The sequence below is a fragment of the Zalophus californianus genome, chromosome 1, assembly GCF_009762305.2.
Source record: "Zalophus californianus isolate mZalCal1 chromosome 1, mZalCal1.pri.v2, whole genome shotgun sequence".
Classification (NCBI taxonomy): Eukaryota; Metazoa; Chordata; class Mammalia; order Carnivora; family Otariidae; genus Zalophus; species Zalophus californianus.
Window position 1 is genome coordinate 129,315,511 of NC_045595.1, and position 27,354 is coordinate 129,342,864.

At 38.6% G+C, this 27,354-nt stretch overlaps 1 long non-coding RNA gene across 1 annotated transcript in view; it reads left to right on the forward strand.

Annotated features, from left to right (window-relative positions):
- Window positions 1-25,171, forward strand: part of LOC113916159 — a 66,615-nt gene extending 41,444 nt beyond the window's left edge. The window contains exons 2-3 of the long non-coding RNA XR_003517854.1: window positions 4,182-4,242; window positions 25,138-25,171. This is a non-coding gene — a long non-coding RNA (uncharacterized LOC113916159). The remainder of the gene's footprint in view (window positions 1-4,181; window positions 4,243-25,137) is intronic.
- The last annotated feature ends 2,183 nt before the right edge of the window (window positions 25,172-27,354 follow it).

The window sequence follows — 27,354 nt, forward strand, 5'->3', positions numbered from 1 at the left end:
ACTCAAACCAACATGTATTTTGTAGAATCTTTTGATTATACACAGCTCTCTCCGAGACATAAAAACCTCTTGAAGGATTAGCTTCTAGAGAGAATTACCATTTTGGAAGATTTGTGTCATATTTCAATGATAAAATTATTCAGAAAAAAATGCCCTCTGTAAATAATCTCTAAGTTCTCACAAACATCTGAGCCCTTGGGGGCCAGAATCAGGGCACAATTTGCATAGATTAAATATACACACGTACCCACACGCTCACATTTACTAATCCAAAGGTCTCACGGTTGTATTATGATACTCTCTGGAAACTTTCGTCAGAATAACTGTACCAACTCTTCAAAAGAGCCTGTGATACAGACCATGAAAACATTATTGTAGAAACCTTATTTTAACCATTGATGTATTTCAGCTCTATAAAGTTTGCAGCTGAATTAACTTGGTTAAAATCCAAGTATGTTATATGTATATTTTCCTCAGTAGACTAGTGTGAAATGTAAAGCTTATCTTTCTTTTATTTAATGCCTTAAGGGACCTAAATCATATATTATAAACACTTACTGTGTGATGACTCTTCTGTTAGATTTAAATCTCATTGTTTTCAAAATGAGATTTTGAACATTGCTATTACACCACGAGCTAGCTACATCAAGTTCTCTGAGATTAATTATTTTTACCAGAATATTGGATGTGTTGGTGGAATATTTTGTTGTATTATGTTTCTGTCTGACAGACTTTCAAGACGTCATAAACTATTAATGCTGGAAAGTAACTTAAAATTTTGTGCAGCTGGCTAATTTCTCATCAGAAATAGTCCAGAGAGGTGGAGTAATTTTCCACATTTAACTGACGACTGACCACTGTAACCAAGGAACCAATTTAGACTCAACTGCGTTTTCTCTGTGAAGATGGAGTCCATGTCCAGTGAAAATCTAACTCACTTTACAAACTAGCCCAATGGTTGTCGTGGCTTTCAGGCTCCAGTCAAACCTTTCATTGAAGAAGGGTAGCAGAGTGAATCTGTGCTCTTCCCCCTTATCTAAGCCTTCCTTAGGTCAGGCTCCCCCATCCCAATTTTCCCATCCTAAAGTAAATTGCAGTGAGAAGTTTTAGAGAAGTTAGCTCTGAGTATGCAATGCTTAACGACAGGAAAAATTCAGAGAATGTGTTTGTGTGCATATGAGCAGGTGTTTCTATGGGTGGGACAAGAGTGGGCAAGATGGAGAAGTAGATGGGGGTGGGGGAAAGAGCTGTGATTTTCTAGAAATAATTTGCTCCCGTGTCATCCTGGTAAAAGGCATCTCCCTTAAATCAGGCAGGCATAATGAATGGTGTGATACCCGGTAGCCTGCACAGTTAAAAATACATGGCCTTTCATCCTAGAGATGGCCCATTACCACTCACTAAAACAGTCCACCACAGTGTTGCCCTAGGGCCATTCATTTTTCATAACCCCTTGGCGACGTGACTGGGATTTCCTGAAACCGTTCTCCGGTCCCTGCCCAGTGCTCCTAATGAGTGCTCCTCATTAATACTCTCTGATTCTTTTCTTCCAAAGGTTATCATATCTTGGTGTTATTTGTGTGTGTGTGTGAGTGTGTTTTCCAAAGACAAACAAATAAATGGAGCAACAACTAAGCTTGGCTTTGCTGCAAACACAGCTTATTCACGGGGTGAAGCTTGGTTAAAAGGCCACTTTAAGATACTCGGAATGTTCAAAGTTTCCAGTCTAATGCATAGGAAGTCAGAAATTTTAAAAAGCAGTTAAAAATCATCTCTCCACTGAAGGCTCAGATTTCCCATCACGGAAGGCACACTTTGGCACAACAGTTGCAACAAAGCAGGGCCTTCTGATTTGCTGGCTGCTTCAAACAACACCTACCTCCATTCACCATCTAGTGCTTCTCCTGCACTTGGTAACATATCCCATCTGGTTCTTAGGGCCCCTGTCATAAGGAAACCTGGAAGAGTGAAGAAAGGCCTGATTGATCACAAGGTCCTATCAAATGTCAAGGGCGTCCCTGGCTGACCTCCCATCTAGTCAGAGCTGCTTTGATTTAATCTCCAAACTGGCTGCTTCTCCAGGCTGTGAGTTCTGTCTGCAACCCATGTGTCAGCATTGAGATATGACCTGCTTCACGCTCCATTCATCTCATTTGAAGGACGGAAATTAAACTGGAGGGTCGAAGAGGGGAACTGCTCAAAATACACACACATTAACTGAAGGCTTTTGTGTGGGTGCATTATAGGAGTTTGAACAACCATTAAAAATTATATGAAAATGAAATTGATCTTTACTTCACCGAAATGGTTTAGAACTTTGCCCCCTTCGCCACCCCCTTCATCTATTCTTTCTTGTAGTAATCATATGAAGCTGATCTCATTAAGGTTCAAAGTAAAGGAGAGAAAATTTTACAATTTTTCAGTTTGTTTTTAAAAACTAACTTACTGCCTGCAATTTGCACAGTAAATATTTGGGGAAAAAAATAGAGATCCAAAGAGCTGATAACCAGACTAAAAGAAAGGTACACCGCTACGTTTAATTATTGATTCATTTAAGCTTCACCTTTCAAGGTTTTTTTTAAAAATTCATTTAAAACTCCCACTTTGGGAATAGTCCTGTAACTGTCCAGTCACATTGCTGTGGTATAAATCTATGTATTCCCGGTCCCATTTTTTCTTTCTCCCCTTGCTCTTTTTATTGGCCCTTTTATACTGTTAAGGAGGGCTAGTAACTAGCGAAAGCTTGATTCCTTATAGGTTTGTAGTAAACTATTCATTTACTAGAGGTGTCCCAAAATTTTGAGAATAGGATAATTATACTCTAAGTGTGTTTAGAGAGGGAGATATATTTATGTCTACATGCATTCATTTGCTCATACATTCATGCATTTGTTATTTGAACTCTGTACTGTAACAATATCCAGGTAGGGAAAGTACTTTTTAAATTTTATTTATAAAGTGTATTGCACATTTCCTGTTATAATAGTAGTACATACCCACGATCAATAAATGGTCAACAAAGACAGGAGAGGAGAGAATGAGACAGAAACAAACAGACAGTTTGTTTATGAACACTTTTTATTTTCTTTTCTCTTATGGAATCACACTGTTCCTGCTTGGGACAAGACTACATTTTCAGTTGTTTCAGTCATCCCAGATTTTATGTCTATATCATATTTTTCATGGAAGTGATTATTTTATTTTGTTAATATTTTATATAAGGCCATTTTGGTTTTTTAAGTTTTTTTACCATTCTCAATATTATTGTATAAAAATATTTTTGTGCTTCCATGATATTCCTCCAAAATTCTCATTTGGAATTAGGATGTGCCCAATTTAATATTTGCAGTCAAAAGTATTATCTTTTCTTTTATGGTTCTTCATTTGAATACCCACTTAGAAATAACTTTCCTTCTTAAATGATCATATGTTTTCTTTAGTACATATTGTTTGTTTTATATTTAATATATGTACAAGAGAATGAGTACTATAGTGGGTATTAGTATTATTTCTGCATAAACCATTTCACAGGACTTATGGAAAAGATTTGAAACCCTGGATATATGGAGGAAAAGCTTTTGAGCTTCTGAGGCATTCAAAGAATGCCATTTAAGCATTTAGTTTTGCACGCTGGGAAGCAGAACACAATATGACTGTGCCTTTCTTGTACTGCTTCTCAGTAAAATCTCTTCCTGAATATCCTTATGTAAATATCCTATTACTCAAGACAGAATGTGTTAAAGCATGTGTTTTGCAAGTTAATTCATTCTTTACAGTGCTGAGTGGGAAGTGGGCTCATTGTTTTCATGTAGTACTTTGCAACAGAACTTTTTGCAGTGATGGAAATGTTCTATATTTGCACTGTTCAATACGGTGGCCACTGGCTACATGTGGCTACTGAAAACGTGAAATGGTTACTGAACTGAGGAACTGGATAATTTTATGTAGTTTAAATTGTGGCCAGTGGCTCTCTTATTGTACAATACAGCTTTAGTGGTTTTACCATTATTTAAACTATTGTAACAGTTTATTAAACATTATAGATGTTTACCCAGTTATTCAAGTTCATTTCATTGAAGAATAAATATTCAGTGGTGAGGAACTTATAATTTTGGAATATAAGAAGAAGAAAGATAAAAATTACTAGTGCATTGAGAGTCATTTTTCATGTTTTCTTTCAGAGAAGAAGATTGAAAATGTCAATAAGGAAAGGTGATGATAGTGTCTTCATGGAACCCTTGGGTAAGGTGGATTGCCAAAAAATAAGATGATCTGGGTTTTAAAATCTGGCTTTGAAACTAACTAACCTATTTAGTAAGTCACTTTTGGTTGTCTTAGTTATGTGATATGCATGATAAGGAGGTTGGAATAAATAATTTTCTTTGTTCTCACTGTGGGTAAATTGTATGAATCTCTTCTGTTTTATATTCAGAATTGAATACTACATTTTCCTTCATACTTCAGTAATGTGTATAAGCACTCAGTGCCAGATGCTTGTTAGTGCTAAGCATTTGTTGAGTGAATGGCTATACTCAGTTGTCCACTTGAATCAATAGCTGCTTTTTCACCATCCATTCTTATAGCTTGCTATTTTCCACACTCAGACTTGGGCAAGGTCTTTAAACACAGATGGTTTTGATGTAGGCGACATCTTTTGCTACAGAGTGGTAGAGGATCATTGGCATAGCCCTCTGCTCTTGAGTTGCTAAAAGGTTCTACTTCCAGAGATGGCCAAGGAATTGTGAGATTCCAGAACTCAGCTGACCTTCCTAAAGGAAGCGCCTCAGGATGCTCCTCAAGGCCTGGATAAACACTGAGGTGATGATGGGAAGGCAGGAGAAGGACCAGAATATAACTGAGACTTAACTTCCTGATACCTATCATATATGACTTTTCTGAAAAGGAGTTACTATACCTCAGCAGTATTGACTACTTTGATCACTCAAGTCCAGAATAATTAAACTCACCTTCTTTTATATTTTTACACATATATTTTGCTTGTTAGATATTTAATACTACCTTCTTTGGGATATAGTTAGTTTTTAATGTGGTGATGTATTTTTAATCCACTGAAACTGTTAATTAAATTCGTAAGGACAAAGGCACAAATCTTATTCCTGGCACACAGTTCTTTGTATCTTACAAACCCCAGCCCAGTGTAATCTATTCTTCCCCACCCAAGATCAAACATATGGGGGAAAAACTGTCTAAACGGGAAAGCATTGTACAGACATTGCTAGTTGTTATTATGGTAAGAATTGATGTTGTAGGTAATTTAATAATTACTCTTATTTCCGTTACATACTCCCCTCCAGGAACTTAGCAGCTGGTTAACATTTTTCTGAGCTCACTGTGTAGGTGCCCTGAAATCTTCCCAGAATTTCTAGAATTTCAATCCTACAAGAATGTCTAAGGAAAATTCATTATACTCTTCCCTGAGAGGAGATAATATTAAAAATTAATGACCATTTCAGTCCTCTGGGATGTAATATACTTCAGGGGAGGGGAAGAGGTCTGTCACTATCCTTTTCAAGGGCAAGTCACAACAATTTGAGTGATAAATCCCTGAAGCTTGATGTTCTTCTCCCCATTGTAGAATGTGAGTGTTGACAATGACTTCTTTTAAAAGTAGCAATATCTCGGGTGCCTGGGTGGCTCAGTTGGTTAAGCAACTGCCTTCGGCTCAGGTCATGATCCTGGAGTCCCAGGATCGAGTCCCACATTGGGCTCCCTGCTCAGCGGGGAGTCTGCTTCTCCCTCTGACCCTCTTCCCTCTTGTGCTTTCTATCTCTCTCATTCTCTCTCTCTCTGAAATAAATAAATAAAATTTAAAAAAAGTAGCAATATCTCATTTGAAATTAGTGCATCTGGTTGAGAAAAAAAAAGGGTCAGTGTATAGTAAGAGTTATATAAATGTTCATATCCTTTACTACCATGAATTCACAACTCAAACTGTATCTTAAAGAAATAGCTCAATAGAAATAAAAATCTAAGGGAATGAATGCCTTACTTATGCTTTATCAGCGATAAAAAGAAGTTGGAAACAATTTAGATACCCATTACTAGGGAATGCTTAAAGAAATTAAAGTATACTAGCAAGAAAACATGTTAGAAAAATGTTAATTTGGGGGATTTTAGAGCCTATATGCATCAATGTTTATGCCATAATGTCAAGTAGAAAAACAGCAGAATGAATATTTGTACTTAAGTACATGAGATGTTTATATATGTATGGGCACTAACATTCCCCAAATAGACTCGTTTCATTGGTTAGAAGGTTTATAATATGTAATGAACACAGTCTTGGGGTTAGAACTAGGTTTAAATTCCAACTCTGCCCCAAACTGACATTGGCAAATTATGAACCTTTCCAAATATTAGTTAAATTTTTGTCCATATTAGTTAATTTTTTTTTTTTTTTTTGTGAAAATCAAACAAGCAAATCCACTTAAAGTGCCCAGGATATAGTAGGAGCTCAACACCATTATTTCCCTTTTCTTTACTAACTACCTGAGACTTCCCTAGGATGAGAAATTTTACTCAAGCTGATTGATTCTGATAGGAATTTCAATATTCTTGTTTTTAATCCAAATAAGATTTCTTAGAAGGCAATTAGAAATTAAGGATTCAGGAGTGCCTGGGTGGCTCAGTTGGTTAAGCGTCTGCCTCCAGCTCAGGTCATGATCCCAGGGTCCTGGGATCGAGCCTTGCATCAGGCTCCCTGGTCAGTGGAGAGTCTACTTCTCCCTCTGCCCTTACTCCTGCTCATGCTCTCTCTCTAATAAATAAATAAATGAATGAATGAATGAATGAATGAATGAAATCTTTTTAAAATGAAATTAAGGATTCATGTGATAGTTCTTCTGTAATTGGTAATCTTTATATTTCAATGGATTTCAGAAGGATATTAAATATCCAGGATTGGAGGTCAATTTCTATATACAATTGAAAGTATAAAACTCAAAATGGTATATTAATTTGCAATAGTTAGTTTTATGCATCAACCTGATTGGCCATAGGGTGCCCATATTAAACATAATTTCTGGCTGTGTTTGTGAATGCATATCCAGATGAGATTAGTATTTGAATCAATGGACTTGGAAGTGAATTGCCCTTCTCAACATAGGTGAGCATTGTCCAGTCCCTTGAGGGCCTGAAGAGAGCAAACACTGGAGGAAGGAGGAATTTATCCCCTTTCATCCCTTTTTCCTGCCTCACTGTTTGAGCTGGGGTATCTCATCTCATCTCATCTCACCTCATCTCATCTCATCTCATCTCCTCTTCTCTGGACCTTGGACTGAGATTTACTGCATAGGCTGTCCTGGTTCTCAGGTGTTTGGACTCAGACTGAATTACACCATTAGATTTCTTGGGTTTCCAGCTTGCTGATGGCAGATCGTAGGACTTTTCAGCCTCCATAATTGCATGAGCCAACTCCTCATAATAAATCTCTCTTTCTCTTTCAATAGATAGATAGATAGATAGATAGATAGATAGATAGATAGATAGAATTGTATAGATAGATAGATAATAGAGATATTAGATGGATATTAGATAATAGATGTATGTATATAATAAGTAGATGGATAGATAGATATCTCATCTCTGATGACTTTTGTTTCTCTGAAGAACATTGACTAATACAAATTTTGGTACCAAGAGTATGGAATTGTTTCTCTAATCTAATTAGGTTTAAAGATGCTGATGACTCTCTTTCCAGGAGTAGAGAGAGCACTGATAGACCATAATGTAAACTATTTATAGAGATATGCAAAATATCTGCATAAATCATTTATTTATAAGAAGCAAGGAGCTAGGTGACAGTATATGGTACTTTTGAACATTTTTGGAAAATTAATGAATATAATGACATTGACTAACTGCTGCTAATATCACTGACAAAATAGCAACAGAAAAGGATGAGCTCAGGGATTTAAATTCCAAGCTAGAGCACTGCATGCATGACCTAAGAGCTACTATATGTGCTTGGAAAGACCTTTATCACCTGTAGCTACAAGGCTGAAATTGCTGAAGATCAAATGTAAAGCCTCATCCTGCGATTTGCTTAATTATAATGCAACTTGAACTCAGCCTCACAGGGTTTCAACTGTTAAAGTGAGGACATTTAATGGGCAGGAATGGGGTCATAAGCTGGGATGAGGTCATGAGTGAAGGTTCTACCGAATCTGAGGACATTGAGTCCCTAAAATCTGGCGAGTCTTCTTTACCAGTGGAAGAAATCCCTGTACCACCAGCAGAATTGGCTCCTCACCCCTCACTCCTCACAGTGGCATTCCAACCTCCAGTGGTACTGACTTGGCCACCCACAGTGGTACTGGTCTTTTCACCTCCACCTGACCAGATTAACCCTACATTGCCTAAGAAAACTGTAATTGCCTCCCTTGAGGTAGTTGCTATGCATGACAATGCCGATTCTCCTCAGAACCCATCCTACCACCCCTCTTTGCTTCTAGACCTGTAACTAGATTTGAGTCCCAGCAGGTTCCCAAAATTTATACTGTATGACCAGTGAGAAAGTGTATTACTCCAAAAGAACTACCTGAGTTTTCCAATTTATACAGATGGAAACCTAGGGAACATGTGTGGAAATAGATAGTAAAGATGTAGGATAATGTTGGAAGGAACATAAAGTGGGATCAGGCCGCATTTATTGACACAGGTTCTGCATTTAATGTTGTAATTCAGGGAGTTAGAAAGGACTCTAATAGTTTCTTTGGTTGGTTGGCTGAAACACAGATCAAAAGATGACCTACCATGAGTGAGTTGGAAATGCTAGACATGCCTTGTGGAGGAAGGGATCCAAAGGCTTAAGGAGATTAGAATGTTAGAATAGATTTAGTGTTTAAGATCTACTTAGCCAAATTAAGAGGGTCCAAAAGACATACCTTTCCCTAGTACTGTGAGGAATAAATTTGTAAGGGGAGCCCTGGCATCCTTGAAAAGCTCTGTGATTACTCTTCTCTGTACACCAGACCTCATAGTGGGAACTGCCGTCAATGAATTAGGAAACCTAAATGCAATGGCAGTAATTGGATCTCAGGATGGAAGGGGCCAAGTGCTGGCATTCAACCATCAAAGGCAAGATATGTGTGGTTACTCTAATGGACATCAGAGTCAAAGCCACAATCAGAATACTCTGACTCATGCAAACCTATGGCACTGGCTAATTGACCATAGTGTCTCAAGAAATGAAATAGATAGAAAGCTTGCTAAATTCTTACTTGGTCTCTACAAGCAGACAAGTTCTAGGTCAAGTACACAAATCTAGCCTGAATCATAAGAACAGAAATCCAAGTCCCTTCAATCAGTTCCAGGCTTGAGCCAGTTTACATACCCAGGAGAACTTGAATGAAGGGGAGGCTGGGTCCCCTTGAGGTAGGAGCCCAGTATACTACTGAAAATGTATACTGCTAATCTTTCTCCCAGCCATCCCCAAAGGGACCTATGGCCTTTTAACAGGGTAATCTTATATTGGGGAAAAGGAAATAATCAGAACTTTGGGGGATTATTGGACACAGGCTCTGAACTGACACTAATTCCAGTAGACTCAAAACATCACTGTGGCCTGTCAGAGTAGAAGCTTAAGCTCAGGTCGACCTTGTAGTGGGTCCAGTGGATCCCAGAACCTATCCTGTGATATTTCCCCAGTTCCAGAATGCATAGTTGGAACAGACATACTGAATAGCTGGCAGAATCCCCACATTAGTTCCCTGACCTATAGGATAAGGACTACTATGGTGGGAAAGGCCAAGGGAAAGCCCTTAGAACTGCCACTCCCTAGCAAAATAGTAAATCAAAAGCAATACCACTTTCCTGGAGGAATTACAGAGATTAGTGCCACCCTTAAGGACTTGAAGGATGTGGGAGTGGGATTTCCCACCAAATCTCCTTTCAACGCTCCCATTTTGCCCATGCAGAAGACAGATAGATTGTGAGAACGACCAGAGGGTTATTGAAAATTAACCAGATGGTGACTCTGGTTGCAGCTGCTTTAACCAGATGTGGTTGTATTGCTTGAGCAAATTAACACGTTCCCTGATACCTAGTATACAGCAATTGATTTGCCAAATGCCTTTTTCTCCATCTCTGTCCATAAGGTCTGCCAAAAGCAGTTCTCTTTCAGCGGGTAAACCCGACAATATACCTTCACTGTCCTATCCCAGAGGTACATCAACTCTTCAGCCTTGTGTCATAATTTTGTTTGCAGGGATCTTGATCTCCTTTCCCTTCCAAAAGATATCACACCGGTCCACTACATGGATGATAGCATGCTGATTGGGCCTAGTAAGCAAGAGGTAGCAACTACTCTAGACTTATTGTAAGACATTTTTATGTCAGAGGGTGTGAAATAAATCTAACTAAAAATCATGGGCCTTTTATCTCAATGAAATTTCTAGGGGTCCAGTGGGTGGGGCATGTAGAGATATCCCTTCCAAGGTGATAGGTAAGTTGTGGCATCAGACCTTACCACCCAAAAACAGGCACAGAGCCTATTGGACCCCTCTGGATTTTGGAGGGAGTTAACATGTTGGCTCAGGTGAGTGATTCTGATCCCAAGAGGAGATTGGACTGCCATCCCACTGTAGAGGTAAGGAAGAGTATATCTGATATGCCATATCCCTTAAGGCATCTCTTAGTATTGCCAATCACATGATTAAGATCAACGGAAAATTACAACAACCCAATCCAGGCAGGACTGCTAATGACCCAGACTCCAGGAATGAAGATTAGGGTCACCCTATCAGATAAAGAACGATGACCAGTTGAGGTGCTTGGTGAAAACAAAGGGAATATGGAATGAGTAGTGGAAGAAAATAGTTAGAAATACCAGCTATGACCATATGACCAGTGACAGAAATGAAGACTGTAATTTTCATGAATATTTCCTCCTTATTTTGCTATGAACACATTTATGTGATGTGTGTATACCTATTTGTGTTTGTGTGTGTACATGTTCTTTGTATCTATTTGTGTATATATGTATATATTTGTTTTCTTCATGCTCTTATTTCCTTATCATATAACATAAGATATATTAACTTTAAAGATTTTATTTATTTATTTGAGAGAGAGAGAGAGAGAGCACATGAGAGAGGGGAGGGTCAGAGGGAGAAGCAGACTCCCCGCTGAGTGGGGAGCCAGATGTGGGACTCGATCCCGGGACTCCACGATCATGACCTGAGCCGAAGGCAGTCGTTTAACCAACTGAGCCACCCAGGCGTCCAAGATATATTAACTTTATATCATAGCATTTAAGTACTGCTATTTTTTTTTATTTTAATAAGTATTGCTAATTTTAAATCACAGTATTTAAGTGATAGGATGTAAAGGAGAATAATAGACATTAATCAAGGACTTTTTTCTTCTGGGGAAGGGACAAATGAATTTTTTGTTGTACACAGGATAGTTGTATCATGTTAGGTAGAATTATGACCTTCTTATTGTCTTTATTCAAAGATTAAATATGGTTTAAGAAGATGCATATGGGAGTGAAGTTGGCAAGGCATGGACTTATGATTATGAATTTTGTGTGTCAATTTGGCCATGAGGTGTACAGATTAAACATTACTTCTGGGTGTGTCTGTAGGAGTCTTTCAGGTGAGGTTAACATTTGAACCAGCCGACTCAGTAAAAACTAGAATGCCCTCCCAGTGCAGGTGGGCATCATCCAACCTTTCATTTCTCTGAAGGACCCTGACTAACCCATACTGATCTTGACTATAAACTAGAGCCCTTTGCATTTGTTTTCCCCATACTGTTGACATTAAATTCTGGAACACGTATATATATATTTTCCATTAACCTTCTGGGAGTTCCTTTCTCCAGATGCAAGGATGGAATATCCCCCAAATATAAGGCAATTTCAGGATAGCTAGAAACTCACTATGCAGTAAATTTGAGTGTTTAAGAGAAATTGCTCCTATAAATGAAAGAAGAGGGGGGATGCTGCAAAAAGTGACCTTTGCCACTTAGCAGTAGGGGCCAGAGAGGATAAGGGAAAGATCAAACAAGGGGATTAAAATTCTTTGTCAAGTGAAGCTATTCCTTGTACCCATGCTTAATTACAAAAGGAAATTAGGAACAAGTGCATGTATATTACTGCATGTATTAATGTAGAGTTTAATTGGTTTGGAGTAAATTAATGGCTGCTTGCAATATTTCTGGCAATTTGTTATAAGCTGTGTAATTTTAAATTGGTTTCTTGAAAATGCTGGGTAAAACATTTTAATTCACACATTGCTTTAGGAATTGATTTGGGGATAATAAAATATAATGAAATGTTTTACCTCAGATGGATGTAAGTTCTATTTGCTCTGCAATTTTTTTAAAACTTGAATGCAAATAATGAGTACACTGCTAGGATCTTTAGAAGAGCTGTAACTGTTTGTAAGTTACTCATCTCCCTCTCTCTCCATTGGGCAAACTATAGCTATTTTAAAATTCTATTTTCTTGAAGAAGTAGAGAACAAGGAAAATCCTCTAGGGCTTTCCTCTTTTATCCAAGAAAAATTATATGTGAAATTGAAAAGCAAGGAGGTATAAAAATCTGACAACTCAGCAAAGAAATTATTATAAAAGACTAGAAATTGGGACACTTGTATTTGGGCCCCTAAAGAGAAGTTCCATGAGTTCTTAGCTGGTTTGTGGTAGCAACAGGATTCCATATGACCAACTGTAAAATAGAGATGATGTCAGTGGCTTTTACCTGATGTGAAAATTAACGGCAAGTAATCTGGGGAAAATGATAGTTATTCTTTAAAGATAATCACCCGAAAATAAAGGAATGGTGTTGGAATTAGCATATAAGTTTTCGATATTTGAAGATTATTTTCCTGGTCTGACAATATGTACCTGGGAGAATTTCAAGCAGAAAGGAGATCTGGGCATTTGAAACCCCTCGAAGAACATAGGACCCCTGCAGGTTATGGGAAGTGGTCTCCTTTCCCTTCCTTGTTAGTTAGGCGCTCACTTCCTGTTGGCTTTCTTCATTCCAGTTGAAATTTTCAGCTTTCAGAAATAATCACCCACAATTTCCCTGCTCTCCTTTTGAAAACTTCTTTTGCCATTATTTTCTTTTGTGACTGAGCGGGCAGTAATGGAACCTAGAAAAGAGAACTTGTGAATACCTTATGACCCAAATATTTCAGAATTTGTCCTCAAGTTACCACAGATATTACTACTGACAAAACAATGTATTTTTTTTTCAAATGCTTTGTTTCCCTTTCTGTGACTGTCCTACATTTTATGGATTTTTTTTGGGGGGGGGATATCTACTTTACTCATGCCAATTCTTTTCTCTTACCTTCAACTAGAAAGCCTGTTCTAAGAAAAGCTTTTCCTAGCTCTGCCTCCTTTCCACTAGCTTTCACTGAAGGTTGCTCTTCTATTATAAAGTCAGTCACATTACATATTGCAAACCTTTACATATGGATTTGATTATCCCATTAGACTTGTGAGCTCCTTGAAAGCAAAAACTATATTGTGTTCTTCTTTGTAGCTCTTTGTAGCTTAATTACATTCATGCACGGTAGGTACTCAACTCATGCTAATTTATTTAAACTAAGGTGTAAATGACTAATAAAGGTTCTTTCTTACATTGGCAATACATTTTAACAAGTGGGTATAGATTTCATCTTGGAGACTTGAGGAATTAGTAAATAAGAAGACAAGGTCTTCTTATTTTGGTTTTAATCAGAGGAGCCGTTTTGGCACATCCAAACTGATATCACAAAAGGTCTTCCTTTTCTGTCTACCTCTAAAGCCACTTGTGGATTCCCAATTTTGTTTGTTTCTGCTCTTACTTTCTAGTAGTTTTAGACTTGGTTGTTAGCTGAAAATGTAGAGACCTTTTGGTGGGTCTTCTGTTTTTCCCCCTTTCATTTGTATTTATTTCTCTTTTTTGTAAAACTTTTCTCCACTGCTCTTTGGCTTCCTCACTGCCACCCTGTTAAGGTGGTAGGAAAGATAATCTAATCTCATTTAAAAAAAAGTTGAAGTTCAGAGAGTCTGACTGCTTGAGTTCATTAAGACTGAAAAACTAGAATTTTTATCCTTACTCTTCAGTACCCAAATTCAGTACTCTTTCATCCTAAAATAACCTTACACAGCATATCATCATTTTAGGATATTTTCTCAGTAAACATAGAGATCGAGCACAAAATATTAACCCTGTGGGATGATCTGGTTCATTAACACTTTACACACTGGTCCTTCTGTACTTAAAATCTAAGAGATGCTCATGCCCATCAACAGACAAGATCCATTTATTTAAGTTTAAATATTTTGTTAACTTCTTTGATTTGTCACTACAACTGATCACCTTAGGTATTCTTAGCATATCAACATAGTGATTAAAATAACAATAATCTGTAGGAGTGAAGATTAAATGTATGTTCATGTTAAACTTTGCCATAACCCACAGAACCATTTTGGTATGCTTAGTACCAGATAAATTTATACGACAAGAGTTAAATTGGACCATCTGTGACATACGCCTTCAAAGACACATGTTATCAATAACTGCCTTGAATTTTCAAGTTCCATCCCTAGAAGGCTATTAATAACTCCTGTGCTTTCATTATCCTTCTGATTAAGTAAGTATCACCATGTTCAAAGACTCAACTCAATCTTAGCAAATGGAGATCATTAAGAGATTAATACATATGTAACCAAATATCCTTCTCATGGATATAGAAAAACCTTGTAGTATCTAAAAGAGATAGATAAACCAAAAGATATCAGCCACAGCAAAGATAGCACCTAAACCCCATATGGGAGTTTCTTCTTTCTATTTTACTGATATCAAGAGCTTCTAAAAAATGAACATAGCACTTCTCCCTCTGCTCCAGTCTGAAGTTGGAGGTTGATTTTCAGATGTGGATGCTAAACTTTGCCTACCTCAATCAAGCATATCTATCCAGTCTATTTTAAGCCTTTCCAATCTGGCCAACACACTGGTAGCACAACTTCTTAAGCGTTGCCTCCCCATAAGTGGCTTGAGCCTGATGATTCCTTTTCGCTTTCTACCACCAACTTTACTTGCCATTTGATGTCAGCCCTACTCAGCTGACTTTGTTTTGGAGTGCAATTCTCTCGTAGTTTCAGAGTCCTTTCTCTTTCCTGGGCATTTGACATTGATCCCTTTGGCCAATCCTATGGCATTCTTCCTCGACATTGTTTAGAGATCTCTTGATGGCAATAATGAAAGAATCCAGACTAGCATGAAGTAGAACATCATGTCCCCACCTGAGGAATAATGAGCACAGGGATATATATTGCTACTGACATTTTTTTGGTCTCTGCTTCTCTTTTTACATCTATTTCTTTTTTTCTCTCATACTGAAGACTTGATTTCTGTTTTCTAGTTGTGATGACAGGTGGTTTCTGTGTCCATTTCTCAGAAATTAATCACTTCTTTTCAAGCAAGCAGCTAAAACAAGCAGGAATCTCCTAGACACATTCCAAATTGTCAGAGAAGAAGGACTTATTCAGCTTGGGTCAGATGCCCACCCTAGAGCCAATCAAATGTAACCAGGGGACAGGGTAATATTATACTATCAGGGAAAGCCTGTAGTAATCATATGGATATAGATGAGTTTGGCAGGTTGAGGGGGAAGGGGGTTAACTAGAAGTTTCCAGAAAAAAAAAAAACACTTCTATAACACTTTTCTCTCAACTGCTACATAATTTTTCCAAGAATCACAGGGCTTTCCCATCTGTGTTAAAAGTAACCAAAAATAAAGTGGTTTGATGCTACTTTGCTTAAAGTCTCTGCTAGGTGAACTTTTAACATCTATCTAGCCTTTTGAAAATGAAATATTATTTATCGTGTCCTCAGCTCTTATATTTAGCTCAAGAACATAGCTTCCTCAGCTAGCATTTCTTTCTTTTAGACAGAAAAACAAAAATCTGCTTCCTGGCTGTCCCTCTCTCCCTCTGCTTTACCATCCCCTCTTAATTGAGGGAAGGTTCTAAAGAAAGGTCATTACTGGTGTCAGCCTTGCCACTATCTCCTCACTTAAGGGTTGCAGCCTATTATAATTACACCAAGTCACTCTATGCTCTTCCCCCCACCCAATGAAGGCTTCATTATCCCAAAGGGAGTATATCATACAAAGTCTACACTTTGCAATTTGGCCTCTTGCTAAAGATTAGACTTTCACAGGGCCTTGGGGCTGCCAGGGTTTCTTTCCTTTGATCTTGTATTTTTCAGTAGACCTTGTCTGTTCCCTTTCTGGAAACTACTATCAGTTGCTAAAATTTTAGTCATGCTATAGTTGTCTTCTACAGATCATTGGGTGAGACAAAAGCAGCAACACACTCACAAAATACTAATTTAATGACTGTTGATGGACTCTAGTGAAAATAGTTCAACTCGAATTATGACTGAAATCATGAAAACACTAACATTCCCAACACTTCTGGAAAAGTGTACAGTTCATTCTAGTAAGTAATAAGCATAGAATTAATTATTAGAATCTTCAAGCTCTAAACTCTTGATAAAACAAAGATAAATTCAGGCATATGTCAACTTTCTCAGGTGTTTTGCTACAGTGGCTCCCAACTCGGGGTGCATGTAAGAACTAAGTGGGACACTGTTGAAAACACAGATTCTGAACCTCTACCTGAGACTTACTGAAATGAGAATCTTTTGGGAAGCGATCTTAATGCTTCTCAGATCTTGATGGCCAGCCAAACTGGAAATCACTGATTTCTATTGCAGCTGTACTCTTTCCTTTAAGTGAATTCCAGGAAGTCATTTTACTCACAGACCTGTGACATTGGCAGAGCAGAAGTCAACTTCACTGGTAAATCCAGAGAGTTATCTCCTGTGTCCCCATAATCCCAGCCCCAGGTAGTTCTGCCCTCCACATTCCTCTTGGTTTCTACTTGGCATCTTTTCAGAAAATCTTCCTATATCAGGTGTCTATCCCAGCAAGTTTAAGAAGAGAGTCAATGGCTCTTCTCCACACCTAAATCTGGGCTGATTTGAGAGGGTAGAGCCGTACTCCATTTGGCTGCAGAGTCTCCAGGAGATGGAAGTGAGAGAAGCACCAAGCAGTAGGAACTGCCCATCTTCTAGACTCTTGGGCTTTTTCCTGTCTTCAACTTGACCACTTGGCATTCCTGCCTACTCCTTAAGATGAATCTGATCTTGGACATGAATAAAAATGGAGCTTCAACAGACTTTAGGACATCACTTCCAACCAAGCATTGATATTTTGATCTGACTCTGATAACCAGGTTTCACCTCCCTCTGCACATCAGAGTCTCTATCTTGGCAACCTACCTGATACTTCAGTCTTTCCACGTCACATTTTTCAAAGAGTGGTATGGAAAATCCTTCACCTGGATCTTGTGAGGTACCTATCAAAAATATAGGGAGATGAGCTAAATGGGTGATGGAGATTAAAGAGGGCACTTGTGATGAGCAATGGGTGTTTTTTTTATGGAAGTGATGAACAACTAAATTCTACTCTTGAAACTAATGTTTTCTATGTTAACTAGAATTTAAATACAAACTTGAAACAAACAAAAATACAGACTAGGAGCCTGTATCCAGGTCCATTGGGTCGGAATTTCCAGGGCTGGAGTCCAATAAGTGCATTTAAAAAATAAGTGGGCAGTCAAGACTTCATCTGGAAGGTCTCTCGGATTCTTTAATATAGAAATCCTGGAATTCCATACATGTCTCTCTAGCTTGTATTTCTGGTCATTTTCATTATTATTCTGACTTTTGGGTAAAAGTGTGGTATAGCACAGTATTTGTACATTTCTCTTTTAGCAGAGACATCCATAAGATATCACCCCTAAATTTGGCTGGGGATACATTGTACATATACAATATTTGGGTTCAGTACATTTTAATGTGCTAATCAAAAAGATGTTTGGGGTGTCTGGGTGGCTCAGTCAGTTAAACATCTAACTCTTGATTTTGGCTCAGGTCATAATCTCAGGGGCGTGAGATCAAGCCCTGTATTGGGCTCTGTGTCAGGCGTAGCACCTACTTAAGATTTTTCTCTCTCTCTCCCTCTTTTTCTGCCTCCCCCACCATTTTCTCTCTCTCTCTCTCTAGGAAGAAAAAATGTTTTGTACTGTATTTTGGGAAAAAGTAATTGTGTTTCCAAGTATACCTATCCAGAAACATTACAAAAATGCAACTCATTCTATGAAGGGCAATTAATTCTTCTTATTATTGTAATTATTTATTATCCTCATCAAGAGCAATTAATATGATATATTACAAATAATAATTTAAATGACTATAATAATAATAGCAACATCTGGAATTTACAAGGTGCCTGTTCTTTAAAAGATACAAATAGTATGAAAAAGAATGAGTTAGGTTTTATAAAACATTTCCTAGGAGTTCTTCTAGTTACTCATTTATAAGAAATATATATTCACCTATATTCACCTGTATGCTACCTATGTGGTGAAGGAATTGTTCTCTCAAAGCTGAATATAGATTAGAAAGTTGGGATAAGGGCTTTATCTTATATCAGATCAAATAGTTGTAAAATACCTTGACAAGCACTACTAAGAACAAATGAAATTATATTACTGTAAAACAGTCAGGTCTGACTTCAGCAAACCCCACTTGCAGCAGTATTTAACTTATACAGCAAAGCTAACATTTCTGCAAAATATCCTTTGCACCAAGGCTGACATGAGTTAGAATTGGTAAATCACAATAAGCATTCAACTATATGGCACAAATTAGAAGTGATTTATTTAGAGGTTTTAAATCTGAAAAGGAGTTTTAAACTTGACTCTATGTAAAGGTTGTTCCTGTTTTTATGAATGCTGATTACCAAAAATTATAACATAACTCATCTGCATTGTCACTGAACTGCCTAGAGAAACTCACATAAGTTTTCTCACTTAAATGAATGTGTTAGTGTAGAATGCAACAATACCAAGAGTGAATTAGGCTAATTTTTTCAAATAATGGTATTGAATTATAAAGAGAGATGGTGAGATTCTTCCAAATCCATTTGATAAATTTGTTAATAATAATAATATTTCAAGTATGCCACAAAGTAATCTGTGTGGCTGGGTTGTATCAAATCTATATATTATGTAGATATGATATATATGACTAGATACAATAGTAGATGGGCAGAATTTTTTTTGATAGAGTAGAAATGGTTCTCCAGCAGAATTGGTAGAATCACATCTAATTTTTGTAATCTTTGATAAGCACCATTTTTCTGTCCTTGAGATAATGTTTTTTAACATCTAGGATCTTTTGCAATAGGATTTTCTTCAGCCATGTAAGTCAGAGACCCCCCACTTGCAATGACCATATTACTCATGAATATCTATGTTATGATACTCAATGCTTTAATTAAAGAAGGGGGGTCTGAAAGGGGAGAGTTCCAGAAAGCCTGATGCATGTTCAAAGGCCAGCAGGTGCACTATGTAAATGAATCAAGTCTGAAAGAACATGGCCATTGCCCCTGCAATGTCAAACCAGCTGTCCTTGATGATGGCAATGGTGGAGACCTCCCCATTTATTTATCTATTCATTCCTCAAGTATTTATTGAAATCTACCATATGCGAGGTACTATGCTGGCTGAAAAGTCTACAAAGACAAGTAAGCAGTTTTCCCTTCAAGGGGCCCATAGACGAGAGAAAGAGACATACAAACTGATACTTGAGCACCAGGTGGGACGTGTGACACAGCATCGTGATTCAACACAGACTTCAGAGCCATACCACCAGTGTTTGAATCTCACTGTGTCATTAATTAACTGTATGACCTTAGCGAAGTTATGTAATCTCTTTCCTTAGGTTCATCATCTGTAAAATGGGAATGTCTCCCCCAATGGTTTATTGTGAAAATTAAATGAATTAATGTATGGAGCATGTTTATATGGTTGAACCATATAATTAGGTTGAACTGTACAAAATTGCTGTTTTTGTGGTCAAATAATGTTGAGTAAACAACTGACCATGAAATATTAACAAATTGAATGTCATCAAATGTAAACATTTCGACTCATCAAAATACGCCATTCTGAGTGTGAAAGGCAAACCACAGACTGAGAAACAGTGTCAGCAGTGGTGAGGCACCACTGATAGCCTTGAAAGAGATTCAAAAGTTTCATGTGATTCATCTATCAAAAGCAGGCAGGGATACTGTCCCACGTAATGTCACCTCCTTCAACCCAAGGCAAACAGGTCAGTTTTGGAAAGAGTCCCAAGTCAGGAACTCAGTGACAGCTTCTGCATTAGAAACATAGAGTCCTTGGGATGGCTGGGTGGCTCAGTCGGTTAAGCATGTGCCTTCAGCTCAGGTCATGATCTCAGGGTTCCAGGATCGAACCCCGCATTGGGCTCCCTGCTCAGCAGGGAGTCTGCTTCTCCCTCTGCCTCTGTCTGCCACTCCCCCTGCTTGTGCTCTTTCTTTCTCTCTTTCTCTCCGACAAATAAATAAATAAAACTTTTTTAAAAAAAGAAAAAAAAAAGAAACATGGAGTCCTTTAGTTTGCACTGACTCTCTTTCCATGCCCAGTGTGTTGACAGTCAGGTTGTAGCAACCAGGGTGGTGCAGGCTTGGCCAGCAGCTTGAACCTAGGCAATCTCATCAGAGAGCAGACTTTTAGTGGGGTCATCTACCTGAAGGACCTGCATATTTGACCAGCAGCTGTGATTTGTCTCCCTAGTTCTAGGTCCCAAAGAGGGGTATCTTTAACCTGCCAGACTTAGTTGTCCAAGTGGCAGATGAAATAGGTAAGCTATGGGCGATAAAGCAAAAGTCAGTAAAAATATAACAAAGCTCATACAGGAGAGTGTCTAGAGTTCTGAGACTGTAGTTCTGCCTTGAGTTCTGCCTTGAGTTCTGCCCACGGAGTGGCAGGACCCCTTCCATTTCAGTTCTGCATATGCTGAGGTTGAATAGTCAGAGTGGGCCAGTGGGTACCATCACATTTTAGCTTAGCTGAACTACAGTGAAGTAGGGCCACATTTTTAGAAGAAAAAACAATGTCTTCCTCTAGAGATAGCTGCCCCTTTTCCATGTAAAGCCAAGATATCACGGATACCATTTCCATTTGGCTAGGAAGCTTTTTGGGTCCTTCCCATTTTGTTTGTTATTGAATCTGAGTTCAGCCACCCCAGAACGTGAATTCCAGGTAGGAGTCCTAAGGCCTTCATTTGTCAGATGTTCAGATGTCAGCTGTCCAGAAAAACCCAGAAGCAAACTAACAGCTGCTTTTTCAAAAACGAGTGTCTGGTGGCCATGTCAGGGTGATAGCCCCAGGGGAACCTCCAGATAGAGGCTGTCTCCCTTTGCCTGTGAATCCAACAGGTGAAATCATCAGTCATGAGGACTTTTTGCCCCAAGCATCATGAGGACTGTGTGGCCCCAAGGTGGAAAGAGAGCTACGTCTTGCTAGACAGCTTCACACATAGCCTCTTGCATTGGACTTTTCTCAAGAAATGTTGACTTGCAGGTTAGCTGATATAAAAGACCACGTAGAATGTCCAGATGAGGCATATGCTATGTCTAATACCCAAAGCGTACACTAAGGGCTAGGCTTCTTTTTGAATGGTGGATGTTTGAAGCAAGGATTTTTCCTTGACTTCCAGAGGGCTTGAGCATCATAAATGTACCCACACAGTCTCAAGAAACTTTGTTTGGCAAGCATGTCCCTGAATATTGTGTTGTTAATATCAGCCCTGCTCCCCTCTCGCACTGCTGGTAGAAGTCAGGGCTGTTGAGACGGGCTTCAGATTCTCTGATCAATAGGACATTATCTGAATAAAAGCTTTGGGTCACTTGTGTTAAATCCTGGCCCAGCCACTAGTGCCAAAAGATAGAGGAGTGTAGGTATTTCTAGAGGAGGTGGGTTGGGAAATGTATGTGCCATACCACTACTTCTCTACATGCTGCTCTTCCTGAAATGGAGGATCCCCTCTGGCACTTACGGGATAGTAAAGCGCATAGTACCTTGATTCCTCTACATTAAGATGTAGAAGCAAAAACATTTATTAAAATGTTTAAAAAAAAACCCACTCACAGGCTACTGTAGCTTCCTTTCCCCACTGTGAGTCCTGCCCAAACCCATTCCTGAATCTGGGTATCTTTTGCTTCCAAGGGTCTAGTAAGACCATTACTTGGTGGCCTGTCTGCAGTAGAGTTAGAATGGGTGGAGTCTCTCCCCTCCCCAGTCTTTGGCTCCTTCTCTTATTATCTAGTAGGCCACCTTCATCAACATTGTAAGTCCAGTGTAGGACAGGAAGTGCCTAAGTAATTGTCAGGGCTTCATGTATGTTTTCCCATTTGTTATGCCCCCTCAAATTCTGTGTTGAAATCCTAACCCCTAATACTTCAGAATGTGACCTTATTTGTAGATAGTGCCTTTCCAGGGAATAATCAAAGTTAAAGTGAGGTTATTTGGATCTGCTTTAATCCAATGTGACTGGTGTCCTTAAAAAGGGGGAAATTTGGACGCAGAGACACACATAGAGGGAAAATGATATGACGAGACATGGGGAGAAGATGGCCATCTAAAAGCCAAGGAGAAAGGCCTGGAAGAGATCCTTCCCCCATAGTCCCCTGAAAAAAACAGCCCTGCCAATACCTTGATTGTGGACTTCTTACAGCCTCCACAACCATGAGAGAACCAATTTCTGTTGTTTAAGCCACCCAGTTTGTGGTACTTTGTTATAAAAGCCCTCACAGACTAACAGATCCTGGAAATTTTACTTTCTTCAAAAAATTTCTCCAAGAGGGCCAAACCTCCCGTGTCTCCTATCTCACAGCTGATACCCATTGCAAAATAGTTCTTGAGAACTCTCACTCTTATCTCCAAATGAATCCAAGGTTGGCATAATAGACTATAGGAGGGCATCTAGTCTGAAGAGGTAATCTCCCTTAATCAGCATTACACACCCCAGCCCTCTTGTCATTCAAGTGAACCAGCTGAATTTTTTAGAAGTCAGCTGCTTTCTGCATCAAAGGGTCACAAATTCCCCTCCTTTCATGCTCTGTGTAGGCATACCGCTGTAGCTGTTATTGGAAAGGGGGTAGAATCTTCTTACAGTGGTATGTGTCAGAGACTCAAGTACCAGATGAACAGAGAAATGTGCCTCCCAGGGGAAGGGTAGCAACTGGGATAGCTGTCACTGAACTTACTCCGGGAACTCCTTCTGTACCCACTTCCCCATTTCTGAGTCATTAAGGGACAATGAAGTGGAGGCCATTTATCTCCCGGCAGAGTGTACATTTTGTTTAATGTCTCTTCCTGATTTCCATGGACTTGCCTCATCCCATTAATAGACCCACAAGCCTACATCCTTGCTGTTGCAGAAAAGCCAAGTCTTCGTCACCATCCCATCCTTGTCTTCTGCCTACTTCAGGCTCCTATTTTTCAGGATTGTTTGGTGGCCTTAGCTCCATTTCCTGTCACTCTTATAAGCACCATCTCCGTGTAGATAATTTTGCTTTTGATCGTTATTTGTAAGTCCCTATGTATCATGGCCTTACTTGGTCTCTTGATTATTCAGTTATGATGATATCTCTTTGTAATTAAAATCTTCGGTTGGATACATTAATCTCATTGATGATTCCCTTTAAAGTAAATGTATAACAAATAATCACTTTGATACTATTAGTCACTTCTATGTATTATTGTTCTTCTTAAGTTTTCCTCAACATCAGATGCTGTGACCTGATTTGTGGATAATTTTCATATTTCTTCCCCCTGCCCTATGAAGACCTATGACTACAAGCAGTATTTTATAGTGTGTGTGTGTGTGTGTGTGTGTGTGTGTGTGTGTGTGTGTGTGTGTGTTTTAATTGCATAGTTATCATTTGGTCTAGAAATGTGTGTTATAGCAAGGAGCAGAATTATTTACCAGTGAGTGACTTTGGATAGATGATCAAGTTTACTAAAAGACTCTGTGGGCTATTTATTGATAGCTTTGAGCACATCTCTTAGCTTCTAAGTGCAATACTATAATTTTGTACTAACTAACATTTTAATTTTGACATAATTATAGATTCACATACAATTGTATATCCTTTGCCCAGTTTCCCCCAGTGGTTACATTTCTCAAAGATATAGTACAGTATCACAGCTAGGGTCTTAATACTGATACAGTTAAGATACAGAACAGTCATCACCGCAGGGATCTCTCATGTTGCCTTTTCTGTCCACACCCACCTCTTTCTTGTCCCCCTGCCACACCCTGATCCTTGGCAACCACTAATCTGTCCTTTTTTTTATAATTTTGTCATTTCAAGAATATTATATACATGGAATCATAAAGTATGTAACTTTTGAGATTGGCTTTTTGCACTCAGCATAAATTCTCTGGACATCCACACAAGTTGTTGTATATATTGATAGTTCATTCCTTTTTATTGCTGAGAAATATTTCATGGCATGGATGTAGTACAGTACAGTTTGTTTAACCATTTACTCTTTGAAGGATATCTGGGTTATTTCCAGTTTAAGGTTATTATGAATAAAGCTGCTATGAACATTCACATACAGATTTGCATTAAAACATACCTGGGGTTTTGTTTTGTTCAGGTATGATGAGGCCAACAGACCAGGAGACATTGCCATTGAAAAGACTCCTTGTTACTCATAGTTCCTGAGAGGACAGAAGCATACCATGCCCTCAGGGTCACACAAGAGAACCCTAAGGTCAGCTGCAGGCAGAGAGAAAGAGCTGGGAAACCACAGAAAGGCCTTTATTGTAGTTTTCACAGGAAGGAGTGGGCAAGGTATTTAAGCACTGAACCAGGTTAGGAGTGGCTCATTTGAATAATTTCAGTGGGCTCCCGAGTGCAGAGGCCACTTGATGCCTGGCCCCACAGGGGAATGTGTCTCCGAAGTGTTAACAGCAGCATTTATGGCCAGTGGGGAATTTGGGTTTTGGACTGGTTTGTTTGTATGTGAAAAGCAGGCTTCTGGGAGAGTGCTTCACTACCTCTAGGAATCTACAAACATAACCAACCGTGGGAGGGACAGTCCTTCCCCAGGCAGTAAGGCTCCAGATGTCAAAAACATCAGATACGGAAACTAGAAAACATGGTTAATACAGCAGTCTCCCCTAATCCATGGTTTTGTTTTCCCTGGTTTCTGTTACCGAAGGTCAAGCACAGTCTGGAAGCAGATGAATCTTCTTCTAATGTACGGTCAAAAGGTCAATGGTGCCTGTGCCATTCATCTCATTTCATCTCGTCCCATAGACATTTAACCATCTCACATCATCATAAAAAGAAGGGTGAGTAAAGGGCAAGAAGATATTTTGACAAACCATACTCATGTAACTTTTGTTACTGCATGCTATTATAATTATTCTATTTTATTGTTAGTTATTGTTTGTTAATCTAACTGTACCCAATTTATAGATTAAACTTTATCACAGGTATGTATGTATAGGAAACACATCATATATATAGGTTTTGATACTATCCTTGGTTTCAGGCATCCACTGGGGGTCCTAGAACATAACCCTTGCAGCTGAGAGGGGGGAACGACTATACAAGGTTTTTGTGTGAACTTAACTTTTCATTTCTTGGGATTAAATGGCCAGGACTGCAAGTGCTGGATCACATGGTAGTTGCATGTTTAGGTTTACAAGAAACCACCCAACTATTTTCCAGAGAGGGTGAACAATTTTACATTGCCACCCGAAACGTAAGGTTGATTCAATTTCTCCATACCTGTAGATTTTAAGAAGGAAATTGTTATTTGGGTTATTGACATTTCAGGCTTCTATTTAATGTGTTTTTTATTGAGTGAATGTAATCTGCAATACACTGAGCTGGAAATGATGAAAGATGCAAAGGTGAACAGGAAGATGACTTTGCTCCAGGAGCCTTTATACCACCCCTGCCCCCATGGAAGTAAACCTGTGAACGATGAACAAGAAAGAATAAAAACAGGTGGCATATAGAGATTCAACCAATGTGCAGTGTAGGTGTGGAGGAAGGGGCCATTAATTCTGAGGGTGTCTGGGAGGCCTGGTGTAGATGGCAATTTCTGAGCAGCTATTGAAGAGTGAATATAATTGAAAAAGTAAGAAGAGGAAAAAAAAAGTAGGAAAGGCACCCAGCATTGAAAATATATGTGTACTAGGAGTACCAGGGGTGCTCTGAGGGGATTGGAGCTCAAGGGGCATGGCAGGAGGGATCCAGCAGTTCAAGTGAGAAACAGCCTTGAAGAAAGATCAGGAGCAAACTCAAATGACATGAGCTGGACCTTGTTTGGTAGCTAAGGAGAAGTCGCTGAAGTCGGAGGGGATGGATACCATTTGATCTGCATGTTAAGATGTTGACAATGTTAGTTAGATTGAAAAGTTATGAGATCCAAGGAGAGATTTGAGAAGCTGCTGTGGTAGTTGAGGTGAGAGACGCAGAGAACGTGAGCTCATCGTTTCATTGTGGAACTTTCTTTCATTATTTTAAAGTCAGCAAATAATACAAGTTCCTTACAAGAGTCAGACAATAGTGGAAAGGAAGGAACAAAAATCTCCCAGAGTGTCCTTACTCAGAAATGACTATAGTAAACATTTTGTAATATTTTGTTAAGATTTGGTTGTAATCTTTATCTGCATATAGGCGTGTATGTGTAATTTTGAGCAGATATTGATCATGCTATATGTAATGTTTATTTTTACATCTCTAGTATATTATGTCATCTTTTTAGATTTATAAATGTATTCAGGATCACTCAAAAGTCTTTTTATTGTATGGAAAAAACACAACTTAATCAACCCCTCCCCACTGAAGGTTATTTAGGTGATTTTGTTTTGTTTGATTTTTTTGCTATTTCTAACAGTGCTCTTTTTATTCAAGCACTTTACAGATTTGGAATCAAATATAAAATTCAGTATCTGTGGTTTTTCTCTTTCATTTTTGTCCATGGAAGAAAGAGTGGGGGATCAGAATAAAACATGCTAAGACACTCAACACCCCTTTGAACTGGCATTCCCCATCAGGTGGCCTTGCAGCATCTCTCAAACTCTGAAGATAGCATGGCTTAGGTTGAATTAGAGGCCAATAAGCTTGTGATTTTCTAGTTGCTACAAGGTCTACTCAAGGTCTTTTGTGCCATATTGAATTTTCAAAACTGAAATGTGCATTAAATTATCCAGGGATCTTTTTACAAATGAAGGTGCTAAGGACAACCATAAAAGATTGTGATTTAGTAGGTCTGAAGTAGAGTCAGGAAACTATATATTTTTTTACTCTTCCCCAGGTAATTTTGATATACAGCCAAGGTAAAAACTATGGTCCTGGACCTCTCTTTCTATCCTTTTCTGGCACAGCTCCCTCCACTGGCTTTGAGTTTACTAAAGTGGTG